Source organism: Mustela putorius, unplaced genomic scaffold (genome assembly GCF_011764305.1).
Source record: "Mustela putorius furo isolate JIRA1106 unplaced genomic scaffold, ASM1176430v1.1 tig00003976_pilon_pilon_pilon, whole genome shotgun sequence".
NCBI classification, from domain to species: domain Eukaryota; kingdom Metazoa; phylum Chordata; class Mammalia; order Carnivora; family Mustelidae; genus Mustela; species Mustela putorius.
This window is the reverse complement of record NW_025422118.1, coordinates 5,562,361-5,586,422: the sequence shown is the minus strand read 5'-3', so window position 1 is coordinate 5,586,422 and position 24,062 is coordinate 5,562,361. Positions and strand designations below refer to the sequence as shown.

Below are 24,062 nucleotides of genomic sequence, written 5' to 3'. Positions count from 1 at the left end.
ACTGTGGGGATGGAGTCAAAGGACAAGCTGGAGCTGTGGCTCCCTCCTGCGCAGACTGTTGGGTTTTCAGGCAAGTCGTGCTCAAAGCCTCCATTTCTTCAGTATGCACCTCACAGGACTGTTGTGACCAACTAAGATAATGATGTGGCAGCACATGGCGGACCCCAGTGCTGCTCCAGCTTAACTTCCCACCTGTCGGACGCAGCCCTCCACAGGCGGCACCTGGGTCCCTCCCTGGCACGGCGCGCCAGTGTTCAATAAACGTCCACTGAATTCTCCTCCAGAGAAGCATCTCAGAAGGCAATCGATAAAGGTTCTAAGGAAGCTAAATCCATCTTTAACTGAGGCAAAATCTATGGAACAGCCGGAGGGGTCTACCGGGCTGATTCAAAGGCAGACAGCTCTGCCCCATGGAAGCGTTCAGTTCCAGGATGTTTAACGACCATCAGAGGAGCTCTAGAATGATCTCTTCCCCATAAAATGTGGGTCACAGAGGGCAGCAGAGCCTCGCCAAGATATAGATACTTCGCCGGAAATCCACCTCGCTCACCAGACCTCTGCAAACCCTTCCGCGCCAGCATGTTCGTGCACACAGGTCACATTGTGACCTCACACAATGTGAGGCACATTGTGGCACCTCTGGGGCTGGACCAGGGTCGTGACAGCAGAGCACGCCGAGGCTTTGTCGGAAACCACCCTGTCTCCCCAGACCTCCCAGTATATTATAACACAGTGATGTTTCCCTGATGCATTTGCCCCAGCTGAGCGCTGGGCTCACTCACTCGTTCAACAAGCAGAGACTGAGCTCCAGGACAGGTGCGGTCACAGGGCGGGGAGGTGGGGGTGGCAGCCGAGTTGGGGATGACAGCAGCCTGCACCCCGCAGGTACGGCGTGCACCACAAGAGATCTGCTCTGCCTCGAGGAGTTTTCGCAGCCATCCAGGAGACAGACATCACATAATAAACGAGCGAATACGCAGACAACTGCCAAGCATGGTCCACTTGGTCAAGGCAAAGTACAGGGGGATGTTGAGGGACTGTAAGTGCGCCGCAGTGAGAAAAGGCTTCTCTGAAAAAAGAGACATGGAACTCAGTCTGGATGTTGAGTCCGGAAAAGCCACCAGAAGAGGCGAGAGGACAGCGTGAAGGCTTAAGGTGGGAGGGCCACTGAGAGGGTCCACGAGCAGAAAGGAGGGGTATCACAGCTAGAAACGGGGAGAAAGCGGGCTGGAGGGACATGGTAAAGGCACTGTCTGCCTTACCTTTTGCAAAGGATGACCAGTAAAGATTGTTCAGTGAAGAAAGAAGAGATCAGATTTGTGGTTGTTAAAAAAAAAAAAAAAAAAAAAAAATTCCCCCCCCGCCCCCCCAAAAAAGGGCTTGAAAGGGACCATTGAAACACTGGTGGGGGGTTGGGAGGGGCGCTACCATGCGCAAAAGTGGGTGCAACACAGGGGTACTAGCAAGCATTGGTTCTATTTGAGCTGCCCCCTGCAGGGAAGGGGGAAAGAGCAGGGGAAAAACTACAGGACACGCTCCAGGAAAGCTATGGGAATAAACATAAAACAATCCTAAAGTCTTAGAGAGTCTGACGACACATAATTAAAGTCAAAAGATAGATCTTAAGCTCCAATCATTCACATGGCCTCAGGCTACTACTTAAAGAAAAAAGGATAGAAGGAAATACACCAATATGTTAACAGCCCTTAACTTGGATCATGGGTGCTTTTTATTCCATCTTCGTGTGTTTCTGTTTTCCAAGTTTCCTACAGTCATTTACGTGTTTCTTTGTAATTAGAAAAGAAATCCAGACATTAAGAAATAATAATGTCATCTTCTCACTTCCTGGGTGTGTCTCTGGGAAAGAATTAAAGGTGTCTTCTGGGTTTCCATCCTCCCACTGGGATGGTTCTCCTTCCTACAGAAGAAAGAAATCACAGTATCAGGGGATATAGCTCAAGGGCAGAGCATTTGACTGCAGAAATCACAGTATCAAATTCTCCCACAAAGTCCCGGATCCTTAGGACAAAAGCACACACCTGTAATTGCTGTCTTCAACTGCCCCGGTAACAAACATGGCTCCTTTCTGGGGCCGACCCCCTAATGCGTCCTCCCTGCCCACCTCTATACGGGCTCCCTGGAACCACACACCCCTGGCCCTGGCTCCCAAGTGGCTGCCAAATGGACCAGACAGAGATATCTGACTCAAGTCACACCAACTGGATTCATTCTCTCAGGAATTTGGAATTGATACAAGGAGACTAAGTGGAGAAAGATGATGGTATTTGAACAAAAATGTGGTCATGTAGCATTGGGCACAGCTGACACAAGCCAAGGCCATGAAGAAGTAAAAATGAAGACTCTCCCTTCCCCCTTCTCAGGGGTTTCCCTGGGAACAGAAGGAGGAGAGAGGAGGCTCCCAGGCCGCATGGCTCCATGGAAGGTAGAGGAAGAGGCTCCAGTCCTGGCCCCACCTTGTTCCCCAGATAGCCTTGTCTCTTCTTACATGTCTGAAAGAAGGACTGGTGAGTCCTTTCAGTAATCCTGGTCATCTGAATTTGTTCAAGGGGTTTCTCTTCCTTATAACCAACAACTTCCCACTAAGAAATGTCTTCATTTTGAGTTAAGATCCCAGTTTCTCACCATTTTCTGTAGATCATCTACCCTGCTGATCATCAGCTTCTGTCTAGGTTACTTGCAGAAGGCCATGGGGCTAAGGGTCTCTTCTCTTCCACGGGGGTTCCTCTAGCCAAAGGCCCCACCACCCAGCCAAGCCAGGCCATGCTCCAGCTCCAAGCTGGCTGTGGCATCTATGCTCCCCACAAGCTGAACAAACCCGGAGCCAGCCGCAGCCCCTCAAGGCCATCCCGCACCTCCATCAAGGTGCGCTCGGTGCCCTGTGGCCTCATGAACTTCCCCAAGGCAGATGTTTGCCCCTTGGTGAAGCCCCCGCAGGAGGGGCCAAGGACCCAAGCAGCCACCGCCTCAAGCCCCAGGGAAAGAGGGCGTTTGACAGCGCCAAGGTAAGCCTCTTTTTATTAAGACAACACAGCAAACTCTTTTTAACCACAGCTGACATCACTCTAATAAATCACCATCATGTCTTGTGGGATAGAAAAAGCCAAAACACTGTCACATTTGATTTTGCCGGCTACTCGAGCCTCGAGAACAAACCATGTGTTTTTAATCAACAACACTTTGTTTTGCATTTCTCAGACCCCAATACTCTTTAAATAGTTGCTTGTACCAGAGGGCTATTTTAAACCCAGGGCCAGCTTCTTTGCAGAGGACATTAAGAAAGAGAACACCACGTTACCGGTTCACTAGGCTTATCCCGGGCACTTTCTCTGCTGGGGTGATTATGTCCTGTGGGGTTCTATCTGTGTGTTTCACAGGGGGCTTTCCTCTTCCCTCTTTGGGAATTTAATTAGATGTCTTCCCAGAAAGTTGGAGTTTTTTGGTTTCTCTAACAGGCAACCCGTCTGGGTTATGGGAAAACGGCAAATTCCCAGCCAAAGGAAACAGAGAAGTCACATCTGGGACTAGGATTCCAGAGGAGTGAACGAGGAGGTGACAAAGGAGGGGGACTGTTGGCAGGGAAAGGAGCAGTAAAATAAGATTTCCGGAACGGTACATGTCGATTTCTGCATGCAAGTGGGCCCCAGACGTCTTGGAGGCAGGAAGCCCGCTAAAGCTTGCCTGGGGCTCAGCCTCTGGATTTCTGGGAATGAGTGTCACCTCAAGACAAGAGTAAACCATGTGCAGGAGACTTCCCCTAAAAGGGGCTCCTTACCTGACTACCCGATGCACCAGGATCTCACCAGGGATTGGCAGCTGGATTCATCTTGTCCTGACACAGGTCTCCAACAACACCTGGCCTTAGAAAGACAGTGAAAGGGACTTTAAGAAGATCCTGACATATATCACAGCAACACCCTATGCTATTTGCTTGACAGTGAACTTAAACCATTTGAAGGCTCCAACCAAAAATATAGGGGTGGCCACCATGTGGTTCTGGCCTCAACTACCATCCCTCAGCCATGGGGCAAAGTTCCTTTCCTTGGTGACCAGTGAGATCCCCCAACCCAGGTCAGGTTAGGGCTTCCTGCTTCCAAGCGGTCCTAATCGCTCAACCTCTGCCGATCAGATCATGCCTGCCACACCAGCTGGTGCCAGGCTAACAGGCCCAGACCCATACCACTGCAGGAATGTCAGACGCCTCACTTCCTGGGACTGAGCTGCACATCTAACTGGAGAGGACTCCCAGTTTCTCAAAGAGCATTCTTTCGTGAGGGCTCTGCATCAACCATATAACTCCAGTTATTCCTATCTCTATTATTCCATAAACTCATGAAATATGGCATAAGCATTAATACCCCTCTGGAAAACCCATTTTGTCAGTGTCCTTTGCAAAAGTGCCAATCCCCACATGCCCCAATTGTCTGCCTCTGTGTTGGGAGAAGGTGGTAATTTATACACATGCCTGTCGTTGTGGGGTGGGAAGAAATCTTCCAGGCCGAGTGCTATCAGGAAGACTCTTTCCTACAACTCAGGAGCCCTTTGTTCTAGTTGGTTCTGTTTCTCTCAAAAGGGCATCCCGTTTCACGGGCCAGTATTAGTAGTGGTTTACACGAAGCCTCCCTGGGATCTGCTCTGTGATTACACTCCCCTGCGGGGATTTTGTTCGGCCACGTAAGCATCTTGGGCTGACTATTTACAAGTCCCAGTTAGGGACTGCTCTTCTAATTGAGTATCACAAATGGGCATTTAAACTCGTGACCTGGGCCCTTCATATTCCACAGCCAGTGTTTCCACTCATTTGGTTGTCTGTCTTCACAAAATAAACTAGGAAACCTGAAAAGATATTGAAATATTGTAAAACAGCATCTGGTTGCTACTTATATGGGTGTTTGAGACTAGATTCAGAAGGAGGTGTGCACGTGTGTGTGTGTGTGTGTGTACTGAGGAGGACTGTGGATTCCAGGTCAGTACCTGGTGGGAACACCCTTCAGCAAGCCTCTGGAGCTGCCTCTCAGACTTCTTCCTGTGTTCACTTGCACCTGCTTCCCAGGTCTCCCATCCATGGCCATGGCCATGTCGTACACTGAGCTATGAGGATCAGGGAAGGACAGAGCCTTGCCACCCAAAATGTGGTCCCCGCATAGGCATTTGCATGCCTGTCAACAATGCACAGGTTCTGCTGCCCCACACATATTGACCCAGAAGCTTCATTTTAAGGTGCCTGGTGGCTCAGTCAGTTAAGAGTCTGCCTTCAGCTCAGGTCATGGTCCTGGCATCAGGACGTAGGGCTCCCTGCTCCACAGGGATTCTGCTTCTCCCTCTGACTGCCACTCCCAACGTGTGCTCTCTCTCTCAAATAAATAAAATCCTTTGTAAAGGAATCATTTTAATAAGATTACCCAGGTGATTTGTAGGAACATTACATTTGAGAAGCGCTATTTCTGAACCCTGGCTACACATTAGAATCACCTGGGTTTTAATGCTAAGGCTTAACCTGACACTAGTTAGAATTTCTAGAGGTGGGGCCCAGGCTTTGGAACTATCCCTCACCATTTCAGTGTACAGCCAGGGCTGAGACCAGGGGTCTACAAAAATAATCCTTTACTGAGCATCAGCTAGATGCCAGATGTTGATTTACATAGGCAGTCTCTATCCTCACTGCAACCATCGAAGGCTAAGCACGGTCCTCCCCATCTTGTCCCATGTCCCATAGGTCTCACATCAGAAGCCACATTCCAACCAGAGCCTGAGCTCCAGGCACCATGCACCGAGCTGTCAATGGAAGCAATAGCCCCACGGAGAAACAGCCATGAAGCTCCAGGAAGCCCAGGCTCAAGGACTACCACGTTCCTCTCACAAACAGGCAAAACAGGCTGAAGTGGGAACAGCAAGATTTGACAGAAGACCTCTGGGTCAAATCGGCAAGGCCTTCCGCAGAAAAGCCGAGTACGACAACTCACAGACCAAGAGCCCCACCACCCGGAAGGTGCTGCTAGCGTGTTCCTGCCTAGCCCTACCCAGAAAAGCCAGGCCAGCCGGGGAAAGGATTTCAGCTGAATTTTATGGGACATTTATGAACAAAACGTACTTATTAGTAAATAATAATTATAGAAGAGCAGGTGCCCCAGGGAGAGCAGGTAACATGGGATCTCATTTTCTAATGCCCTCCATGAACAAACCCTGTTTGAAATTAAAACATCCTTGCTGTCAACACAAGTGTTTAAAGAGACCCGGGCTTCTGTAACGTAAGCAGTAATTCTAAGGCCTGCTGTTAATTGAAGGCTTCATCATTTACAGGCCGCTTTCACATATACTAATGTGCTTAATCCTCACAACAAGCCTGTGAGGCAAGTATTTTTTCTTACCCCGTGTATTAGATGAGGAAGCTGAAGCCCCAGGGAGATGCAGTGGCAAGGCCGAGGCCCAGAGCTGGTGACTGAGTACAGAGCTGGGCATTCATTCATAGGCGAGGTCAGTGCCTTCCCAAACACACTGATGTCATGCAGTCCAAACTCTAACACCGCCAGAAAAACTGTCCTCCTTTGCTCCCGGAATTCCCTTTGCACCTGGCCATCAGAGACTTTGGAGTCCTGTCTATGCTCCGTGTGCAGGCTGAACCCTAGGGGGCCATTCTTGTTGTCCCATTCTTGTGTCTCTCCAAGACTTAAGGCAGCTATGGGCAGGAGTTTGTGCACCCAAGAGGAGAGCAGGACCATATAAAGCTTAAATAGCTTACACAGAGGCACACATTCAGACACACACACACACACACACACACACACAGTGTTTCAATAGCAGGACATTTCAGGGTAACATTCTTAAGTCACCCAAAAATTGTGCGTGGAAGTTGTAAGCAAAAGAAATCATGAACCCTTCCAATATGGCTACCAAGTCATAAACGTCATCACCAACTTGCAAAAGATTAAGGAATCTGGGAACAAATTAGCCTGGTATAGACAGTGACTTACGGAGAAGTCTGAGCGAGGAGTCAGAAAAGCCAACAACTTTAAATCCTGTAAAGTTTCTTAATCAAGTTACACTATTATTTGAAGTTGGCAGAACACCAATGGATTTAGTCCAAAGACATAATATATGACTTTTTTTTTTCGGTTTTCTTTTTTAAGGGCATTAGGGTTTTAGTTCCTTTTTTCCTTCTTCTTGAGGGTTCTTTTTTTTTTTTTTTTTTTTTTTTTGGCAATATGTCGCTTTCTTTTCTCAAATCTGTTTCCATCCAACATGCATAAAATGAGCCAGTTCCAGGGAGCCCTATACTTCCCTTCTCCTTGTGCCCCTCGTAGAACTCACTCCTTGATTAAACTAGTTAGCCCCATAGCCAGAAGCAACATAACACAATTTTGTGCAAATAGCTCTCTTCTGCCTGGTCCTCCCCCTCACAGTTCAGCTATCTCTACACAACAGTGTAAGACAGAGGGTGAAGGAACCCTCACCACAGAATCACCCTGAGATTATGGGTGAAACTTCCCCTTCAAAGGCTGCCTCCATTCCACATTCTCTCAGCTGACCTTCCTCTCGGGGGCTTTGTTCACAGCTCCAGACCTGCCCGCCCTTTGTACTGTCTGCCTTCCTGCCTTCCCATCTCCCCCACCCCATGTTCTCACCCCCATCCCCACCCCCACTGCCCTAACTCTCCCAGCCTCTCCAGGGCCGCCTGGCTTCCTTCTCAGGGAGCCCCCAGCCAGGCGAGCACCTCCCCTCCCACAGGCCCTGAGAAACCCGGAGATCAAAGAGCTCAGCAGCAGGGCCAGGTGTCCATCCTCCTCCACAGGCCACAATTAATCAAGCGGCCTGACTCACAAGGAGATCAAACCCGGCCCCCCGCCAGCTGTTGGTTAAAGCTGGCCTTCAAGTTGCCCTCATTAAATTTGCTCTCCCTCTCTCCCTGCTGACTCCTGTCCCGTGATCATCTATCTCCTGGATCTCTCTCTCAGCGCTTTTCCTGTCCCTTCCTCTCTCCTTCCACCGCCTATCCGTTTGTGTTTTCCTCCATTTCCTGGCTTCACCAGCCCCAAGTCCGACCCCTCCATCGCCTGCCAGGCCATCCTGCCCCACGCTCTCTGTTCCACTCACTCAGAAGTCCACAGTCTCCAAACTCCTTCGCCAGGACACCCTCTCCTGGACTCTCTACTCAGCCCCTGAAGTTCCAAAAGAAGTCTGGGCCAGGCCACGAGGCTGTCAGAGAACAGTTTCCCCGGTCCTCAAGGCCAAGGATGGGTCCACCAACACAGAACTTAATCCACCTGCAATTCACTTCGCAGCGGAAGCAGGCATCTCCCGCACGCACACGTGCACACACAGACACAGGCACGCACGCATGCGCCAACACCTCTAAGCTCTCGGCGGGAGCATCCCAAGGCCACCTTCCCCCCCCGCCGGCTGGTCAGTCTCCTACTGAGCAGTTTGCAAGCCTCCTCCCCAAGAACCATTCCACCCATGAACACGAGACGGAGAACACCACCTAGAAGCTAGAAAACGGGCAGAGATCCTTTCTTTCCCTTCCAGCTCTGCCCAGAATGAGGAAGGATGGAAACATTGGATCCTGACTTCTCCTCGGCTGATGTGTTGAGAATATTTACTCCAGTTGTCTAGGGTTTGTTTTTATACACTTTTTCCTACAACAAACACTGGCAAAAAAAAGGAAAGAAAGAAAGGGAAAAAAAAGCTAGTACAGGCTGTAGAGTACTGCCCTCTCTTTCTCCGTCTCACTATATATACATCTATGTATTTTTTAACTTGTTTTCCATTTCAGTGGTTCTTAAAGCGCACAGGCGTGAGAAAACACAGATGGAGTGGAACAGGCAATGTTGTAGCTGTACGCAGAAGACATCACACCACGCTGGAGATTTTTAGAAGTCTTGGAAGACCTCAGGATACAGAGAGGTTTTTTGGTTTGGTTCCCCCCGCCCCCTTCCTTATATAGTTGGAATTTTCTCTTGCTTCCTCTCTCAGCTCTATTTCTCTATCCCTGGCATCACCTGCTGCCTCTGGGAACAGAGAGTCCCTTGGCCTGGGTGACTGGGTCACTGTGGCTGCCCTGGGTTTGACCTCAGTTACCTGCCCATGCTCCCCCAGCTGTGGCGAGGCGATCCCCGGGGGAGGAGAAGCCATCCATCACCAAGGCAGCATCATACGCCTGAATGAGGGCAGGGAGGGTCAGCGCTGGTGCGCACTTGGGCAGGTCGGAGGGGGCAGGGGCATTACAAATTGCAGAGATACTGGTGCCGGGCTTGATTGATGACGCGGAATGAGGGGCAAGATGCTGGCACCGGGACGAGCCTGCACTCCAGTCCTCCACTGGCTTCCTCCCGGCCCACCCCCATCAGCCCTTTCTCCCCGCTTCCTTTTTCTTGCCTACTCACAGCCCATCCGTCAAGCCGTGCCCTGAAGCTGACCTTTTGCAGAGAACAGCCAGCCTAAGAGAACCATTTCTTTCTGAAAAACCTCACCAAGGGATTTTATTAATGCTGGCAGGCCCACAGTCAACAGTGTGCCACCCCTGCTTACCGTCCCTGCGCTGCCTCCTCCCTTTGTGAATTCCATGAGCTCTGAGCAAGGAGGGAAAGGGGACTGTGTGAACACATTTCTTTGGCAGCACCCCGATTTCTCTCCTGACCCCAAACTCACTCCCACCACCGCCAGTCAGCCCCACAGGTCTGACAGTCACCTGTGGAGCCGTGGGGTACTCGTCTTAGTGTGCCCAGTCTGGCATCTTGAAAGCAGTCACGGGTGGTTCAGGAACAGCACACGGCCACCTCTGGGAGAAAAGCAAGAATGGCCTGAAGAGTCCAGCTGGCATGAGAGGAGATGGGCTCTGAGGTTGGGCAGGGAACGGATGCCTGGTTGGGCAGTTTCTTGCGGGCAGGGGGACCTGTCCATCTCTTTGAAGACCACACAGGTTGCCAGTCACACCACTGCAGCAGCACAATAGAACAGAGTGGGGACGTGTTGGGGCAAACGGTGATGGGAGATGTTTAATAGAATTACTATTAGGCTTTGAGTTAATGAATCACAACTGCAAGAAATCATGATAATCCAGCAGGCATTAATGACAGATTAGCTTCAAAGCTGCCATAAAAGTGCCATAATGCTTACCTAACGGCATGATTAATTCTCCCAGTACATAATGGCTTTATGGGGGAACCAGGCACCAACAGAGGCTTGACAGAAAGCCACGACAAGATCCCCAGGGCGCCTGGGGCACCCCTACCCTGCCTGGACCATGTGGCTTCCGCTCTGCCTGGAGGCATCTACCCTCACTGGATTGTGGGTAGACAAGGGCAGCTGTTCAGGCTTACCCCAGAGCTGTCTCAGGAGGGAGGAAAGGAGCAGTCCCCTAGAGGCCCTGCCAGGCTTTGTCCCTTACCAAGTAGCAGCTGTCTAGGGGAACCCGGAAGTCCTATCACCCCAAACTCTAAGATAGGCAGCTCCTGTGACAGCCCTGGTGCTCAGAGAGCCGCACCCCAGTGCCCAGACCAAAGGATCTAGCTTGGAGAAGTCTGGAAAGAGTACCTCAGTTTATTGCACTTCTCAGACACAGCATTTTTCACAAACTGCATGTTTGTGACTACCCTGCATCAAAAAAGTTTTTCAGCACCATTTGTCCAACGACATTTGCTCACTTGTGTTTTTTGTCACATTTTGGTGACTCTCGCCATATCTCAAATGTTTGCATCACTATTATATTTGTTACGGTGATCTGGGATCACTGATCACAGCTCACTGAAAGCTCAGGTGATGATTAGCATTTTATAGCAATAAACTCTACTTGTTTTAGACACAGTGCTATTGCACACTTAATAGACCACAGTAGAGTGTAAACATAACTTTTATATGCATTGGGAGACAAAAAAATTCATCTGACTTGCTTTGTTGTAATACTTGCTTTATTGTCATGGTCTGGAAACACACCCAGAACAGAACTAGGGAGCTCACTATGACTGTGCTCCTCACCAGCTGTGTGACCTGGCAGGGCCCTTAACCTCTCTGTGCTCAGGTCGTTGGACCCTGAGTTGCATCTTCAACCACTAAACCACCTCCCTATCATGGCATCAGATAGTAAGTTCCCACTTGTATTCCCGGCATGATGCAAATCTCATTGTATGTATTATTTCATTTACTATCTGCCCCAATAATCTTGTGAGATAGTTACCACTATTATCTTCTCTTTTACAAACAGGGAAACTGACGCCACACAGAAGCTGCTAGTAAAAGTGGAAGCAGGCAATACTCCCTAGTTTCTCACTTCTCTATCAGCCATCCCCACCCCGAATACTGCCAGTTTAACTCAGGAGAAAAGCAGCTTGCAAGACACTTAATGCCATGTCTTATGAGACTCAGCAGTGCTGGATTGCCTCCCTCCCCCCACCCATGGCAGGAGAACATCTGTGAACTGGAAGGTGACAGATCTGGATGGACTCTACCTCTGCTGTTTACCTTGACTCTGAGACCCCTGTTCTGACAGTGTTACCTTGGGCTCTTAACTACTCCTGGTTTCTGTTTCAGTTTCACTTTGGTGCCAAGGGAATAGTGACCATCATCAAAGGAACTTACCCACCTGACAGCAGGAATGTCCTAACCTCATCGGGCTCAAATCTACCTCTTCCCAACCCCGCCAGAGCAAGGCCACTCTCCTAAGCACAACCCCAGCCTCCACTCCAGAGGTTCCCACCGTGGGCTGCCCATCTTCCTATAAATATGGAGGCAATTAGCACAAAGCCCAGGTCTGAAGGGAATTCTCAGAGCCATGTTCATCTTCATAATGTTGAAGAAAACTCCCCAGGAGACCTGAGTCATGGCTGCGGCGGGCAGACTGCTTCTGATCTGATTAACTGAGCTCCACAAGAGGCACGCACCCTCCCTCCAGACCTGCTCTGAGCCGACACCACTCTGGAATTCTCTCCAATGGAGGCTTTCCCCGGGCTGCCACTAACACCCCACAAAACAGGAGAAAACTGGTCCTTTCCTGCCAAGGCATCAGTAGTGTCCAACGTCCCCAAGTCTGTGCTTCTTGTAAATTCCAAAATCAAATGGCAAGGCATCACTCCATCAGCAAATATTTACTTTCATAGGGCATCATGGGAAAGGCCAAAAAGATTCACTCTATCCCTTTGCAGCTGAATCCCCAAAAGGACATAAGGCTTCCAGATGTGTGCACCCATACCACACATGGGTGGGATTTCTGGAGGGGACTGCCTTCTGGTAGCCCCACTCTCTCGTCTGAGCTGGCTGCCCTACCCAATGGGTGTCAAGTGGATCCCACTGCTTTAGTTATAAAGTCATAAACTCTCAAGGTTGAAAGAAACCTCAATGATTATTTCTCCCACCCCTCCCCGAATCTACCCCATCTGCTATTGACTCCTCTTGAGTCAAATATATAGTTCTTATTTCAACATGCTGTGCTCAGTGAAAGCTCAATAAATATTTATTAATGGTGGTGCCCATGATGAATTAACAGCCAAAGCTATAAAATTAAAGTTTCACACAAGCAGAGATCCTGGTGAGAAAGAAACTGCTACATAAAGTTTGAAATTTTTCAAAATGACAAGCATTCACGCATGCACACACATACACACTCATATACACTCACAATCATCCACACACATACACTCTCACATGGGCACACACCTTCACACACACATACACACAAACACACTCTCACACACACACTCATACATACATATACTGTCTGGCAGAAGACCTCAGTTCTCTTTCTTGCCTACCCAGAGAATCACACTGGAAATCAGCAAGTGTCCTTAGAGAATATTCATGCCTTAGTAGTGGGCACGTTCAGCTTCTCAGAGGCCAATCAGTCCAGCCCATTGGGATGTGTCCAGTCCTGGACCCAGAGTCTCTCCCTGTCTCCTTGCTGGAATCAAGGGGCAGCGTGATTCCTGAGAAACTAAGTGGTGCCACTGAGGGTTTTATCAGGGGTGCCCGCTGAGCTAAGGTAAATGCGGAAACACATGTAATCCTAAGAGTGTTAAAACTTCAATAGAAAGATCCAGGTCAGTACAGGCAGTATCAATGAGAATTTATCACATGATGGTATATACCAAGAAGGAAATGCCAGGGAGTATTGCCATAAAGTCAGGAACTTTGAGGCCTAGTGGGTCTCCAGCCCTAAAACCACAGGTAGAGACCAACCATCACCAGTCGATCAAATTGTGCAGCTCCTGACCACCCCCAAAGAGTCTATGTGCGTGAACACACAAGCCTCCCATGGTTTCGTCTGAGATCCAACTGACAGAGCTAACTCTTCCCCTCACTGGGAGTGCTGGGACCCCTAGATCTGTGGCACCAGGGCTCATTGTTGCCCCTCTCAGTCTCCATCCCATTCGACCTTGAGAGCAAGTCCAGGGACTTGCTAAACCTGGGAATGAGGGATTTACAGAGCCCCAGAGTTACTGGAGGTCAGGCAGAAAGGAGCCCTTTCACTCCTGACACCAAACAAGAGAACCTCAGGTAGAGGCCAGTAAAGTACGTGAGCTCAAGAAAATCTCAGCGAGCTTGAAGGAAGAAATCAGAGATGACCTTGAAGAAATGAAGTGGAGTCTGTGCTAAACTCACACTGAGATCATAGGTGGGACTCCCTCCCTCTGAGCCTGTCTGTATCCCGAGGTGCCCTCCTGCTGGAGGAAGCTGGTTCTAATGCAGGATGGGGCAGGGCCTGGGGACAGGACAGAGCATAACAAGTAGGAAAAGAAAGGCCATAAAAACTGAAGACAATTCTTAGGAGGACCATTTCACATTTTCCTCACTTCAGCCCTCGCGGGCAGTGTTGCAAAGATGCTCCAGGAGAGCTGTGAGGTTAAGTGGTGCTTCTTCTGGTTTTCCCTGGGACTTCATGCAGTTCTCCCTCTTGCTTCTTCCCTGTCTAGTCCCCAAGAGTCCCCTGCAGAAACTATGCTGGTGACTCTCCAGGCAACCTGGGAGAAGACAGAGTGGGAACCCATCAATGACCACCAGCGTTTAGTGACATCACCCTATGCCAGTCCCTCCGCTGGGTCAAGTCCTCCAGCGGGAACATCACAGTACGTCCGTGGACAGAAAGAACACCCACGGGCCAGCTGGCAATGCTCACTGGCCCCCACCCAGCAGAGGCCTGGCTGCTGAATCCTGTCTCATGATTCTGCTCTTGATTTTGGTGTTTGTTCCTGCCCAGATGGGGTGTCTGATCTTGCCATGGCCAGTGTTCTCTAAAGAAGGGGACCTGGTACACTTTTATAGGACCCTGTGGTTCCCTGGGGCCAGACTCTAATGCTGTCCAGATGCCGAAAAACAGAAGGGCCATTCAAAAACAACCGAAATATCAACACACTTTGAAAGCGGTCTGTTAGCACTTGTCATAAGCACAATAAACAAAACAATGAAACCATCAGAAAGTACCGTGAGACAGTCAGGCTTTAGGAACTTGGCTTTGATGATTTAGAAAAGCAAAGAGAGGGGGCAGAACCAGTTCCCACTTGGGCTGAGGCTTGTTTGTTCTGCTTATCTGAAGTCAGAGCTAGCAATCCCCATCATGATGAAAGGATCTACAAGTTTCCCCTTTGCATTGGGCCCCTTTGCAGAGAGGTTGGGGGGGTTGCCTTGCAGCTTTGGGCAAGCGGTCAGTTCCTGCACGTGGCCCAGGAAACACCCATTTGTAGAATGCAGCTCCCATCTGCTGAAACACCCTTGTTCCGAGTTCGTTCAACAAATAAGTGAGTTCACCAAACAAGACCATTTGCTTAAGTTCTTACCAGGAGATGAGACGTGAACTTTAGGGACACAGTGGCACTCACTCCCTCCTGGACACTAAGTTAGAGACCCTAACGCCAGGTGAGTCAGCAAGGACCCAGGGCCTGTTGGTCCTGCATTTTGGAGGAAGAGGCCTAGAGAGATATGGCAACTATCCACATGGCACACACAAGCCTTCCAACTTGAGCTGTGGGACTGAGGCTGGGGCTGTCCCTGGGTGAAATGAGGCCACCCGCTTACCAGTCGCTCAAGCTTGTTTCCCACTGTCTCCACAGCTCAGGCTTTGCTTAATTCCCACAGTGGGTGCTGGCCAATTCATCTATCAAATTACCTGCCAGTGATTTAAGTGAGCTTAGTTCTTTTGGGTGCAGTCCTGCATTTTGACTCTCAGTCAAGCAAAATAGGGCAATCATCGAAGAGAGGCTGAGGGGACCTGAGACTGCTATCTGCTGTGGGGGACAGGACTCTGGAAAGGAACGAGGTTGGTGGCATGAGTGAGAGGGTAGGAGGCCTTGAGTGCACACTCTGGGCCCCTGTTCAGCTGGGCGACCGTGAGTCGATCCCTTGCACCCCCTATCTCCAGACATACCCAGTCGGCCACTCTGCAAAACCCTATCATGTGGGCAGGTAAGTCAGAAGATTTGACTCTGGTCTCCTAATTGGAAAAGCAAAAAGAGAAAAAAGAACAAAAACAAGAAACAGATGTCAGAAGAAAGGAACCAAACATAGAGCAGGAATACTTCCATGTCTGTTCCAGGTAGGAATCGTGTTGGAACCAAAGGCTCAACTTCACCAGATGCCTTTCAACCAGACGTGGAGGCAGCCCCTAGCACTGCAGACCCACCCATCTTCACATCCCCAAGGCCTCCTAGCCGGGTGGGCACCAAAACAGCAAAGGCCAGGAGACTCAGGCTCCATGTCTTCAGACTGGCCACCCTTCCTTCGATCGGCCTCCCATGGCACGGAGGAAAGGGTCCCATCTCCTGCATGTCCTGGCTGCCAGCCTCAGGATAGTGACAGCTAAGGTAGTGACTCTTTTTTTTTTTTTTAAGAACTCATTTATTTGAGACACAGAGAGAGAGAGAGAGAGAGAGAGAGGGAGGGCAGGAGCACAAGCAGGAGGGGCAGGACAGAGGGAGAGGAAGAAGGAGACTTCCCACTGAGCAGGGAGCTGAGTGAAGAGCACAGTCCCATGACCTTGAGATCGTGACCGGAGCTGAAGGCAGATGCTTAACCGACTGAGCCACCCAGGTGCCCCTCGTTCACATGACTCTTATAAGGACTAGAAGAGATCATGCTTAGCAAGGACCAATGCACAGCCCAGCACAGGGTATATGCAATAAATATTAGCTGCTTTATTCTCATCTCCACCCACACACAGCTGTCAATCAATAGACAAGTATTTGCTGGAAGCCAATTAAGTACCCAACACAATAGGAATTCAAAAGAGCGATAAATAAGCCAAGGTCACTGCCTTGGGGTAGCTCCCAGGATAATGGAGAGGATGAGCAGATCACTTAAACAGGGAAAGAAGCTGCTTCACTACAGAAACAGAGTACTCTTATCATGGGGAGGCAATATAATCCTTTCCAGGCTTCGAGCTCTCCTTCCTGGCCCCTGTTTACCGGTTAGATGACCTTGGACCAATTGCTTAACCTTCTGTCTCAGTTTCCTCATCTGTAAAATGAGAAAAATAATATCTATGTCATAGGGTTGCTGTAAGGATTAAATTAAATTAAATTTGCTCCTCACCACCTATGTATTCTCATATGTAAAACGTAACTAATAATTGACCTAATCATAGGGACGGTCTGAGGATTGAATTTGTTAACCCACGTAAAGCACTTAAACTAGGGTTATACATGGGCACCTGGGTGGCTCAGTGGGTTAAAGCCTCTGCCTTTGTCTCAGGTCATGATCCCAGGGTCCTGGGATGGAGCCCTGCATTGGGCTCTCTGAGCCTGCTTCCTTCCTCTCTCTCTCTGCCTGCCTGTCTACCTGTGATCTTTTTCTCTCAAATAAATAAATAAAATATTCTTTTTTTTAAAAGGGTTATACAATGGTTCACTGTCTTTACCATCTAAAATATAAGTTCCCTGAGGGAAGATTTCGGTCTGTTTTAATGCACTGGTGCATTATCAATAGAACAGAGCCTGGCACATACCACATAAATAGTAGTTGATCAAGTCATTGAATACTACAGGAGAACAGAGCAGTGGCGCAGATTCCATTCTCAGAAGGCTTCCTGGAGAAGATGATCCAGAAGGGGGAATAGAAGTTAACCAGGCTCAGAAGGTGGGGAAGGACATGGCCTCAAGAAACTAGCACAGGAGGGGCACCAGGCCTAAAAGAACCTGATTTGAACAGGAAACCGCAAGCAATCTAGTATTTGTAGTATGAAAGGTACAAATCAGGGAAAGGCAGGAGATGGAAGCTCTTCTTCCAGTGACTGACCTTAATGGGACTAAATATGCCCTAAGCATACTGAAATGAGAGCATTCAGAAAAGACAGCTTCTGTCAGCCCCTTCCAAGACCTCCAGATCAGTAGGCCTCATGCAGGAGAGCCCCAGAAATAGCATTTCCCATGAGCCCTCCACCCCTGGGGAAAGTTCTATCGCATGGGACCCTAACCTATCTGTCTGCAAGATTTCCAGCCCACTTGGAGAAGCAGGCGACCATGCCTGTGAACTCTGACCCTATCAATCCCAACAGGGCCTGGGGAAGCATTTACATCTTCAAAGGTCCTGGTAAATGTTAACCAACGGCCTCCTTCCAGGCCCCATCCTCACCTCCTCCCACTCTAGGCCACCAGGGGTCAGGGAGCTGGGTCACACCTGGCCAGGCTTAGCCCATCCCCAGTTCAGCCCAGTACCTCATTCTCAGAGCTGTCCTGATCTCTCCCCACTGCATCACTTTCCCTCCCCACAGGCACTGGGTCCCAGGCCAACAGATAAGGGGCCTTAAGGGAAGCCCAGACACCTTCTAAAGGACCTTTAGACAAAGGAAGGGTCAAGTCAGTCACTCTGGAAGGAGCCCTGGGTACTGGATCAGGGGAGGGGACAGGACAGGCCCACAGACCAGGGGCAGCTCCCTGACAACCCAATCAAGCAAGTTTCAGTGACCTCTCCCTGACCCCGGCAAGCTCCAGTTGTCCCTCTGATCTCCTGGAGGCAGGGAGGCCTGTTAACTTTTACCAGACTCCTTTGACATGGAGCAGCTCTAATAAGAACCTAGGAGGGAGGTTCATGCAAGTGTCAGAGGCTCAGACAGCCCTCCACAGCCTCACCTGCACCCAGCCCTGCAGCTCCAAGCCAGAACACCTGCCCCTTCACCCCACCACAGGACGTTCAAGGCACAGAGCCCTGGAAGGAGAGACGCAAGAAAGTACCGCAGGGCCTCAGCCTTCTGCTGCCACACTGCCTGTGCCTTTGGCCACACCACAGGCTTCAGTTTCCATTCAGTTTCAGGCTTCCATCCCCACTGGTGGCTCCTGTGACATTATGGCCTCAGCTCACAGCCCAGAGCAGGGTCAGTCCCAGCCATTTTCCAGGTAAGTGTATACAGGGTATACCCAAAGTCCATGGCAGGGCCAGGACTGGAGCCAAAGATCAGGAGCTCCATTGAGCTCCGCTCCCTTGGGGACTGTCACCCAGCCAGTCTGATAAAACCAGCTAAGAATGAAGGTGGATAGTACACAGGCTGAGTCTCCCTCCTACCTCCTTCCTTCGTTGATCCAAGCCAAGTTTCCCCACAACTCTTACCTGAAGGGGAACAGGCACAGGCATGTTCGAAGACTAAGGATCAGAAGCTGGACTGTCACCTCAGCTCTGCAATAACCTTCTATGTGGCTTAAGGAAACCATCTACCCTTCCTGTGCCTCTGTTTCCCCACTTGTAAAATGTGAGTGGAGGGGCGCTTAGATCCCTTCTAGTTCCACACTCTCTGGTTCCAAGTTTTCACTGCCTCCAGTTTCTTCCACCACCCCCCGAGATCCTCCTCAAAAACCCTCCTAGAGTCTTTGGGGGTTGCTGCCAACTTTGTAGCCAGAAGGATTCATCTTGCCTAATCCTTGTATTTAAAATATGAGAAAGCTGGAATCCAAAGATGACTTAGCTGTGTGACCTTGAGCTGAGCAAGACACCTAAAGGCAGAGTCAGGCCTAGATTTCAGGTCTCCTAGTACTTTGTCCTTTATGCTGTGCCAGCTCAAGGCTCCAAACCTCCCAGGGATCCCCACGTCCTCAGAGGAAATGGACCAAGTTCTTTGCCTGGCATTCAAAACCTACCTGCCCACAGCCTGCCCGCCAGTCTGCGCACTCCCCACCCCAGAAACACCCTGCTCTGTAGTCAGACTCCCTATCTCTCCCCAGCAGAGCCCAGAACCAGTCTCACCCTAGCCTTGGCTCACAAAGATCCCCATCCTACAATGGACCCAAGCTCCCCCCCCTACCGCACCCCCACCTGCAGCGCTGCCCACTCACACAGCTCTGCTCTCCCTCCCTGACCTCTCACAGGCTAGGTGTCTGAGCCATGCCTCACCCCATTCTTGAAGGTACCACCACCTCTCTGCCTTCTCCACACAGCCTGGTGTTAAATGCTCCTCAGCCGCATGGGCAAGTTACTTTGCCTTCTTGTGCCTCAGTTTCTTCATATGAAAAGTCGGGATAACAGGAGCTCCCACCTACGCCAGTCTCGTTAGACTTCCCTCTAATGCATGCATATACTTAAAACAGTGCCTGGCACCTATGTTTTATATATATATATATATATATATATATATATATATATTATATATAATATGTATATCATATGATACATATATAATATACAATAATGTATTATATATTTATTATATATATTATATATATTATGTATTTTCCCCAATGGTAATTGACTCTGAATACATCATAATGTATTTCTTGATAACTTCCAGCTCTGTGGTGATGTGGGTCAAGGAAGCAAACTGGATGAACAGACACATTAAAAAATCAAGTCTTCTTTAGAGGTGACTCAACCTCGGGATGCGCTAGCTTGTTATGGGAATGCCGGTCATCATCACAGTTCTGGGACCTAGAGATAGCATATTCTCTCCCACCAGGGTATTCCCCAAACCATGGAGATTTGCATAAGAATTGTGAATGCCCCTTCCCATCTCCTGCCACCAGCAGAGTCCCTTCAATTCTGTTGGTTCACCCTCTCTGCTTGGTGCCCAACCCAGGCCCTTCCCACTCACCCCGACAAAGGGATTGTGGTGATTGATGGTGACAGTGACCCGCCACTGACCCTTCCAATCTGGGCTTGCTTGTTGTCCGTGAGGCACTCAGCAGCCTCCACAACTTTTGAAATGCAGGCTCCCCACCTGATGAGACTTCTGGTTTTCTTCCCCTTATGAAGTGGGGTTTTTGATTTGGACCCTACTGGGTTCTCTCCAAATGTCTGGGCCCTGGGATGACTGCCTGCCAGAACCTGCCCACCAGACTGCCTTTGTGGGTTCAAGGCAGGAAACTAGACAAGACCGGAGTTCAGATCCTGACTCTGTCACTGTCAAGCTTTGGGTTCTTCTGGAAGCTGAATTTCAGATACCTATTGCGAAGGCGGCAAATAAGGCATGTTCTAAGGAGCTGTTAGAAGGACTACATCAGATAACACAGAAAGCTGCCAGCACCATGCGGGCACGTCACCATGACTCAATAAGTAATAGCCATGATGAAGAGGAGGAGGACTAAAATAATGTGAAGAAAGAGGGTTGTACCTGAAAACCAGCTTTGACTCACTTATAAGGTCCTCCTTGACCACCGCCCCCAGAATGGCGGCAGCCGAAGCAGCTCCCTCTTCTGCGCACGCGCACGTACAGACACGCACATGCGCACACGCCTGCGTACAGACGCGCTACAACCTCTCCACGGCGTTTATTTACGTTCCTGCCCAGAGCCCATCTAGCTGCTATTTGGGGCAACGTAGCCCCATGGAGCGGTCTCTTCCTGACCCCTTCGTCGCTCATTATTCAGGGCATCCACTGACTGGGCCGGTGGCCTCTGCAGCCGAGCTGCCTGAGACTTGCTCTCCTTAAGAGTCTGTTTCCACTAAACCACTGAGCATTTCACATGTCATCATTTTCAAGCTATTTATTTACTCATTTTCTCTAGTTTATTTGCCTAGTCCTCAAAAAATATTTGGTCGGAGTGACTTCCTATAACCAAATTTGGGTGCCCAACCGAAAGGTATCAAGCCGCCCACACTGTGTGCAAGCTGCGGCTCAGGCCAACCACCATTTTGCAAGGAACGACAGACCAAAAGAATGCTCAGCAGGGCCTACCCCCTGCAATTGTAAACAGATTTCGGTGCAGTGGGCCCCATGAATCACGGTCATCGGGAGAGGGGAAGCCAGGGAAACCCATCCTTCCAGGGAAGACCCTGGTTCCCGCCCCGAGGAAGGCTCACAGGGAAGAGAATCAGAAATGCACCCGCATCCCCGCTCCCCTGAGGCTGCTCACAGGGTGTAAAACTTGAAGCAGAAAAATAGAAGAGGTGTTTGCATTTGACAGGAAAGGAGGTTCCGCTTACCTCAGAGTTCCAGCTGCGCGCCAGCTCTCTCCTCCTCATTCTCTGCCTCAGAGTCTCACTCCTAGCGCCTTTCATGACCTTCAAAACCAGGCTCCCTATCCTCTTAATTGTATGGGAATGCAGCAGGCCAGAGGAGAGCTCAGGAAAAAAGAAAACTGCAAGCCTGGAATAAGATAACCCAGTTTAAAGAATGTCAGTAAACACCTCGGAAACCCATGAAGGAAGAGATTTTTCCAGGCCTCCATTCCAGGAAGTTCATGGGACAAAGAGAGATCCCTGGAAGAACCCCACGGATGTGACCGCGGCCCCTCTTTCACTTCTCCTGTCCCGGGGGTGTTCAGAGAAGCGGGGCAATGGGGACCTGTCCCGGGAGAGGGATGTCTTGCGGGTGAGGAGTCTTCACAACTGAAACACAGAGATAAGCATCAGAAGGACTCATCTATTCCCCCCTGAGCAAAAATCAACTGAGGGAGAAGGAAGAAAGGGGATGGGGGGGAGCCTTCCAAGTGGAATGAGTCGCTGAGTTAAATTACAGGGGCCTGGGAGGGATGATTAACAGCCCTCATGGTTTTCTGCCTCACAGCCATTACTCACCCCAAACCTGGGGCTTCTCGGTTACATAGCCCAGCGCAGGCCGACCATTTTTTCCATTGACTGAAAACACATTCTGACTAAAAACAAACTTTGGATCCCCGAGGCTTGGCAGGCCCTGGGTCCTTCTCCATATTTAATCAACGGGAAGCTAAACACTTTCAATCTGTGATGGCTCATTTGGACGGGGTCTCGGGGCTTTTGCTTGGTGCCAGATATAATAACTCTCCTCTCTCTTTTCTAAGGCCTATTTTATAATTTTGCTGTTTTTCAATGTCAAGCCCATCTTTTGAAGAATTTTTATTGGATTTCCTGCTAGACTTCAATGAGGATTTTTCTTGCTTTGGCAGAACTATCAAGCAGAACAGGGGAAAAACTCAATCATCATCTTGGAAAGTCATGATGGTGCTTGGTTTGGTGGGGGGGGGGGTTGTCTGTTAACACACAAACAGCTTTCTAGAAGGTTAGAGGCCCAGTGGCCAACTTTGGGAAGTTCTCTGACTTTGATTCATGGGGTGACAATTGACAGGCAAGGCAAATGGGTGTGAGAAGAGGGAGGTGGGGACAGGATAAGGGAAAGAGAGGCACGAGTGTGTGAGAGTCCAAGGGTGGGTGGGTATGTTCCAGTCGACGTCAGTGGGACAAGGCCTGGCACCATTCACGAGAGCTGCTGGGATACTGAGAAATAGGGACATGGCACCCATTCAGGCAGACTCTTAACCAATAGCATGACCCCCTCAGAGCTTCTGATACCCCAAAAATGGGCAGAAAAGGCTCCATCCCAGAGGCTCCTGTTTTACCAGCCATGGCCACAGTCTCTGCGCCTGCTCCCAGGCAACAACATTCAGATCTTGAGTTTTTCCTCACAGAGATTATTCCCCAGAGGAAGCAGCTTGCCAGTGAGTGACAGCTTTTGTTTGCTCATGTTTTCCTCTCTTCTCAGAGTCAACTTTCAGAATATACCAGGATGTTCCTTCTCACTCCTGGACTTTTTTTTTCCTTTTGATTTCTTTCTTCTTTTTTATTTTTTATTTTTGGCAGGGCAGGGGGTACGGAGTCTCTACAGACTATTATCCAGAGAAGAGAAGTGGTTCTTTGTCCATCAGTGAAGGAAGGAAAAGAGAGAGCTCTTTGACTCTCTTTTTATGTTTCATTTTCATGTTTTACTTTTTTGACCTTTTATGTTGAGACGTTAAGTAACCACACTTCACACCTACCCCTCTTAGCTTCATCATTTACAGAGCATTTCCCCGTGGCTTATCTTTTTATTCCCACAACAACCCTTCGAGAGACACAGGCAGGTATCACAAATGCCATCTCAGAGGTAAGCCAACGCAGCTCACACAGGCCATGTGTCTTGTCCCAGTCCCGTGGGTTTTAAGGAGCCAAACAAAAACATGAACCAAGCTGAGCACTATTTTCTACTTTACCACCAAATGTATGTGCTGGGGAGGGGGTGTCCTTGGCCCCCTTTCTTAAGACAGCTTCCTATGCTGGGCAGAGCTCCCCAGTGTCCACTCCCTGCAACAGAATACATTGAGAGTTGAGATGTCATGGCAATGTTTGCCACATCCGTAGACTGCAGAACAATTTCCCTTCAGGGCGGACTACAAGACCAGACTTCCAGTTCCAGTAGGAAAAAGTATACAAAGAGGTTAAGTAAACAAAAGTTCCTATGGAACACCCACTCGGGGCCCAGCAGTGGGCTAGTCAATGCGAGGAAAAGACTGTGTCCCTCCATTTAAGGAGCTTACAGTCCAGATGAGGGTATGAGACAAACAGGCATAGCATCTAGGATGCCATACCTGCAAAGTATGCTTTGCAGCTGAATCCCTCATTTACCAGCAAGGAGACAGGACACTCCAGAGAAACACTGGATCAATATGGGCAATTCAGAACAGTATTTTGGTTCATGCTAAAGAGAGCGGTGGGGATCGGAAGCCAGAGAGAGGAAGCCACGTGGCCTGGGACATGCTCCAGGAGAAAACTTGATCTCAGCCTCAGAGCGTGGGTAGAACTGGATAGATGGGCAGGAAGAGAAGGGACACAAAAGCAAAAGGGACACGGCGAATCTGAGTTCCATGTGTTCAGGGAAACCACGGGGGCCAGACTTTAGTGATGCAGGGACAGGC

At 49.6% G+C, this 24,062-nt stretch overlaps 2 long non-coding RNA genes across 3 annotated transcripts; one reads left to right on the top strand and one right to left on the bottom strand.

Moving 5' to 3' along the window:
- Positions 1 to 650: 650 nt before the first annotated feature.
- On the top strand, positions 651 to 12,418 carry LOC106006428. 2 transcript variants are annotated; one of them, XR_001180463.2, is made up of 4 exons: positions 651 to 816; positions 5,735 to 6,007; positions 8,789 to 8,919; positions 11,216 to 12,418. It is a non-coding gene; the product is annotated as an uncharacterized LOC106006428 (long non-coding RNA). The 2 variants fall into 2 exon arrangements; XR_006604089.1 differs by lacking the exon at positions 11,216 to 12,418 and having other exon boundaries at positions 8,789 to 8,977.
- LOC106006427 lies at positions 1,695 to 20,613 on the bottom strand. The gene is made up of 3 exons (XR_001180462.2): positions 20,528 to 20,613; positions 3,794 to 3,878; positions 1,695 to 1,918 (listed from the first exon to the last, which is right to left on the bottom strand). It is a non-coding gene; the product is annotated as an uncharacterized LOC106006427 (long non-coding RNA).
- Positions 20,614 to 24,062: the final 3,449 nt, after the last annotated feature.